The 6,175-nt window shown below is 51.2% G+C and overlaps 1 pseudogene; it reads left to right on the plus strand.

Annotated features, from left to right (window-relative positions):
* Positions 1 to 414: 414 nt before the first annotated feature.
* On the plus strand, positions 415 to 5,871 carry LOC144098113 (uncharacterized; annotated as a pseudogene).
* The last annotated feature ends 304 nt before the right edge of the window (positions 5,872 to 6,175 follow it).

Genomic DNA, 6,175 nt, shown 5'->3' on the forward strand with positions numbered 1-6,175 from the left:
TGGGGATCTTTAACGTGCACTGACATCGCACAGCACACAGGCGCCTTAGCGTTTTTCCTCCATAAAAACGCAGCCGCCGCGGTCGGGATCGAACCCGGGAACTCCGGATCAGTAGTCGGGGAAGCTGCGTCTCGCATGAGAATTATTTACGAAACCCGTGTTGGCAATGACTGAAAAAAGATTTTGACTCAAGAAAATTGGCAAGGTGAGAGTAGATGACATGTTCCATGATCTTACAAGGGATGCTAAGAAGTGAAATGGGCCGATAATAATTAGGAGAATGTTTGACCCCAGCCTTGTGCAGGGGAACCACTTTGCCCACTTTCCAGTTCTGTCTCTCTCTTTCTCCCGATTGCATGCCGGAGTTAGGCAATATGTTTGGCCTAGCGTCTGTGGCCCGTAGCCCACTCAGCCATGGAGTATCAAGTATATGGTACTGACATCGACCACGCCGAGGTCCAAACTGGTGAATGGTAGGCCGTCATGCGTCTCCGCAACGAGTAACGCCCGGCAACTGCTACGTAACGCAATGGCGGCGACGGCTGCCCAACCGGCGGGAAATCCCGAGCTGCGACGCCGCCAGCTACGTCGCGCCAACCGCACTTACGGCGCGCTCCCCTTCCGCGGCTGCCGCGCGATAATATCAAGATCGCAGTCATACCACGCGGCGGTTTGGACGTGACCAAGGAAACTATTCGCGCAGTGATCACAGTTATGCGCACTGTGAAGAAAATCCCCTCGCAAGCAGAGCACGCCCAACACCAGGTGCGGCTCCATCCGGCCAACAATACTTTCATAGTCAGCACTGCAGTGGATGTTCGAGCTCGGGCTTATGCCCAAATCACGTCCATCCCCATCGATACGAGCTTAACTGCGGCCACTACCTACCTCGCTCAGCCCGATGATGCGGTGAGGGGCGTCCTTCATATGGCTCACAGTGGTGAATCGCACGCTGACATCTTAGACATGTCCTGTTCAATCCTGAGCTACCAATCATCGACGCTCGACTCTTTGGAAAAAAGCGGGCCATCATCATCACTTTCGCCACTGGCCTTCTGCCAAAAGGTCTCCACTGTTGGGTGGGCATTCACATATTCTTTTCACAACGACAAAAACTGCCGCCTATTGGACACCTCCAGGATGTTTGTCCCGCCCCAGCCAGCGGATACTGCCACAATTGCGGTGACAGGTACACGCCGACAGAGCCCCCGACCTGTCTGCCCAAGTGCATCATCTGTGGCGGAGGGCATCATACCGGCAACGTAAAGTGCAAGTACCTGTACGCCCGCCCGCCGCACCGCACTGCACCGCCAGTCGACGGACACCAGTCAAGAACCAGGGAGCAGTATCCAGGTCTTCGAAAGTCATTTCGCAGTGCAAGCAGCAACCGGTCCGCCTCACTTGACAAGAGCGGCAAAGCCAGGAAGGAGCTCTCCTGGGCCGACCGTGTGCAGAGATCGCCGCTCGCCCCCGTGGAGCTCCGGGCTCTGCGTAGAGATGGGTCGCTCAGGAGTGAGCCGGATATTCTGAGCCGCTCTTTTAAAAAAGCGGGTGAGCCGTGGCTCAGTAAAAGAGAGCGGCGGTTCTTTTGGAGATCCGGCTCACTGATCCATAGGACCGTAGTCCCGCGTAGTGATCCGTGCCGAACGGCGAACTGTCTGTTCCGTCAGAGCTGGGTCGCTGGGTCTTCTGCCTGGTACGATTTGCGCGCCATCAGTTAGCAGTGCGAGAAAGCTGGTTTGTCGTTCAGTTAGCCGTGTCGAACCGTCCGTCAGAGCTGCTGGGTGCGATTTGCGCGCCATCTATTAGCAGTGCGAGAAAGCTGGTTGAGTGAACGGGTCGCCCTCTAGCTGAACGAGAGATCCGGATCTCCAAAGGAGCCAAACGGCTCACTGAGCCAAAGACCCGGCTCTTCAAAAGATCCGGATCTTTTGAAGAGCCGGGTCTTTGGCTCAGTGAGCCGTTTGGCTCCTTTGGAGATCCGGATCTTTTGAAGAGCCGGGTCTTTGGCTCAATGAGCCGTTTGGCTCCTTTGGAGATCCGGTTCTTTTGAAGAGCCGGGTCTTTGGCTCAGTGAGCCGTTTGGCTCTTTTGGAGAGCCGCACTTCTGGTGAACCGATTCTCTCGTTCAGTGAGCCATTTGGCTCTTTTGGAGAGTCGCTCTTTTGGTGAACTGCTTCTGTCGTGCAGTGAGCCGTGCGGCTTTTTGGAGAGGCGCTTCTCTCGTTCAGTGAGCCGTGCGGCTCTTTTGGAGATCCGCTTCTCTCTCGTTCAGTGAGCCGTGCGGCTGTTTTGGAGGGCCGCTTCTCTCTCGTTCAGTGAGCCGTTCGAAGAACCGTTCAATCAGAGCCGGGTCTTCTGGCAAAGTGCGTATTTCTGGGCGAGTTGGTTGAGATACATTCCGAGCAAAAGAGCGCTCGCAGAGCTTGTCCTCGCTTTGTGTTGTCCTGCGGTGTTGTGTCTTCCTTGTTGTCGTCCGTTGTCTGCGAGCGCTGTTTCGCTCAGAACGTGCCTTCTGGCAAATCATTGGCAAAGGATGGCGCCGTTGACAGCTGTTGTTCGAGCGGTGTCTCACGACTCCCACCGATCGTGCATCGTGAGATGGTGCAACATTTCGAAGGTATTAGTAAAAATACCTATAACACGGTTATTCTACTAATGCACATATCGTTTTTTTTTAAAGCCAAATAACTAAACTCTATAGCAGAGGTTACAGTGTAACCTGCTAGTTATTTGGCTTTCATGAAAACAAAACGATATATGCATCAGTAAAATAGCCGTGTAGTAAATTCCGGCATGGTCTCTTCCTTTCCTTAAGAGAGGAACAGGGCCTCTCCAGGCAGTGTTTGAAGATGGGGACGATTGTCGAATGCAGATGATGAAGAGAGGAAATATATCTACATAAATGTACAAAGGCAAACTGAGTTACACAAGCAGATCTCACACAGACGGCCGAAGTAACAGTAACTAAAAAAAGGTAATCCTCACACAGAGAACATACACTACAAGACCTTACTTATCGACCCACGTGTTAAAGCCTAGGTATATTTGCAGAATTACAAGCCACTGCACGGAGCCTCTAGCTAAACTAGGCAATACCGACTTGTGATTTGTAATGTATTTGCTTGCGTTTTTGTACGTTTTATAAACAAAGAAGTTAGAGCGGCCGTATTTCGAGGCCCGTCCTAAGTTTCGATAACCAATGAAGGTAGCCACGTACAGCCCTGAAGTTTGACACAACCTCGAGCCCAGGGCTTGGATAAGAGAAAAACACATAACGAAAATTTCCGAAAAACCTATTATTACGGGAGCCCTTACCCTTATTGCGTGATGCTCTTTTCCTTCCCCGCCCCACCTGCGCGTCGCCTCTCGAAGGATGAGAAGTTTTCTTTCTTTTTTTCTCAGCTAACTGGCGGTAAAGGAGTTGCTCAAAAGACCCGGCTCTTTCCTGAGCGACCCAGGTGAGCGGGTGAGCCGTTCAAATGGTCCGGCTCACTTCAGTGAGCGGAGCCGTTCTGAGCCGCTCACTGAAGTGAGCCGTTTTGCCCATCTCTAGCTCTGCGGGAGGAGGTAAGCCGCCTCTCCGCCCTCACTCAGTTCCCTTCTGTCTCCTGCCCTTTCTCTCGTAACCTCACATTCTCCTCCGACAACACAAACCAACAGCACTCCTCCTCAATCACCCTGCTCGAAAACAACTACGTACCCCCCCCCCTCCCCCCGCCAACCGATGGGAACTCTAAGCTGAAAGATCTCTCTGACCAATCTGACAAAAGACTCCGAGGCCTTGATGTTCGCCTCGAAACTAAATTCAACACCCTTGTCGCTGGCCTCACGACAAAATGGACCTTTTCACAAATTCCGCCGCGCAACAAAGCGGCCGCGCAAAGCACTCTGGCAGAACGGAGCGCCGCGCTCGCGTCTGCTCGCGTCTTTCCGTCCGCCTCACCGACTGCGCCCGGACACCGGAAAGCCTTTTTCTGCCATCTCGTCGTCATCGCTGTTTCTTGGTCTTCCTGTTGTGTCTGCTGTTCCTTTGCATCGCGTGACACAGTTGGATGTTGCGTTCTACGGCCATGGATCACCAGCCGAGCACGGTAAGTAGACGCAAAGATCGGCGTTCGCCCACTGCATGTATACGTCGAGCCCTCGCCGCCCGCACACGTACGCATTTCTCCGCGTCCCGCTGCTGTGCACGGAGCAGAACTTCGATATGGGTATGCCCTTTTCGTTTGGTGTGTGTTACAGCTTCTGTTGACAAGTCATCAGACAGCTTGGTCTTGTACTGATCGTTCGCGGTCGTGTTGTTTCCACTTCAGCAGCAACTGAAAAACCGTGCAACGTTTCTGCCATGTATTCGGAATGCAATAGTACCTTTTTCGGACGCGAATAAGTGTCCGTGCAAGAGGAGGCCGAAGGTTTCGCCGCCAACGCTTCAGCCGCCACATGGGCGTGTGATACGATGTAGCATCAGGTCGCGCTCATATGCATGTTACGTACGATGAAAGTAGAATGTTAGGAAGGTTGGCTGGACATTTTCGGAACATGCAAATACTCTGTGTGCTTCTCTCCAGGCTCGTGATACCGCGCTGCGATTATACAAGTACGATGCTTGCATCAAAAGTGTCACTGTCGAGACAATGGCTCTTGAAATGCTATCGTGAGCTGAGCACGATGTGGACTTTCAAACCAAGAACGAGCGCAGAAACCAATTTTTAGTGAAAATCTTCAGACCCCAGTTTTGCATTAACTTATAGAAGTTACTTTCCACTACGAAGAACAATATTAAATTGTTAAACTTCTCGTTCCTTAAATGTACAGATAGTTTTCTTCACGCTTGGTGTCTGCAGGGTAGTGAAGTAAAACGTTTCTTTACAAGTGCAGAAGCATTGAAAGTAAGTGAACTACTGACGAAATTTTGTGTTAACCTCGCAGGTTTTGAACGGCACTCAGCATTTCTTCACTTCACAGATTTTCTAGAGTGCACATATTAATGCCTCCCGACGTAGAGCTTTTCCAGAAATTTTTGTTGCTCATCAGTGACTTATTTTAGTTGTAAAAAACCTTCATATCTACGTTTACATTAATGAAATAGGTACAGCTAGAAGGTATCATTGATTTGTGTATGTTCCAGGCACCACTGCAAGCCGTCGAAAATGTTCTGCCACTTCCATTGAGTCTCCCGAAAGGACCGTGGACCAAGGAGCTGAAAGTCCGGTACAGACGTTTTGCGGAGGACTCCATTTTGCAGCACGAGAGGGCTCTATCTGCTTCCAAACATTGTGTTGCCGGCTATAGGATGTTTAAAGCTGAGAAGGTTCACGACGCACTGCTCTGCGAAGCTGGTGGGCAGGTGCACCTTAAAGCCACTTTCGAGGCATCATTTTCTGTGTCAAAACGGTACAAGGTAGATGCAGCAATTACATCTGACGGGCTCGTGAAGGAAGGCTGTCGCGACTGCCGTGCAGGAGCATCAAAAGTGTGCAAACATGTGACAGCCCTATTGTGGTCTGTTCTGGACATGAAGCGCTCTGGACAAGTTTATATCCAGGACACTGCTTCGTGAACTGGAAAGCCAAGAGCCTGGGCGACTGGGACAAAGGATGGGAACATGCACACGTTAAAGTTTTCCAATTTGAACTTTGTGAAGCATGTGCCCAACAATGCAAAACAAAGCGAGCGTGCAAAGACAATGCGCGCGTTCAGTTGACTGAAGGAGACATACAAGGATTGCATAAAACACTGTGCGAGGAAGGCATGCTTCGTATTTTGCGTGATACATTGCGGGACAACTCTTTTCTTCCAGTGCCAGTCATTCAGCAGGATGCAGTGCCAGCGAAGCTAATGCTTAGACTCCCCACCAAGGTGCTGTGAAGCGAGAATGTGCCAGCAGGCTGCAATTTTGAAGACTGCTCTTTGACACTCGAAGAAGCGTTCGCGCTTGAATAAAGCACGGGAGACCAGAGCAGTTCTGCAACATGGTCCTTTGAGAGAGCAGAGCGCCCGACTGCGTCCCACTTGGCGACAATGTTAGCCGCCAGAAGCCAGCAGATGAATAGTTTTTGAAGCGAGTTTTTGGATCAAGCACCGTGCAAACCAACTATATGAGGGACGGCTTGCTTAATGAGGAGAGTGCTGTGCGGCGGCATGTTAAGAATGGTGCTTCGATTGAAGTGTA

Source organism: Amblyomma americanum, chromosome 7 (assembly GCF_052857255.1).
Source record: "Amblyomma americanum isolate KBUSLIRL-KWMA chromosome 7, ASM5285725v1, whole genome shotgun sequence".
NCBI classification, from domain to species: domain Eukaryota; kingdom Metazoa; phylum Arthropoda; class Arachnida; order Ixodida; family Ixodidae; genus Amblyomma; species Amblyomma americanum.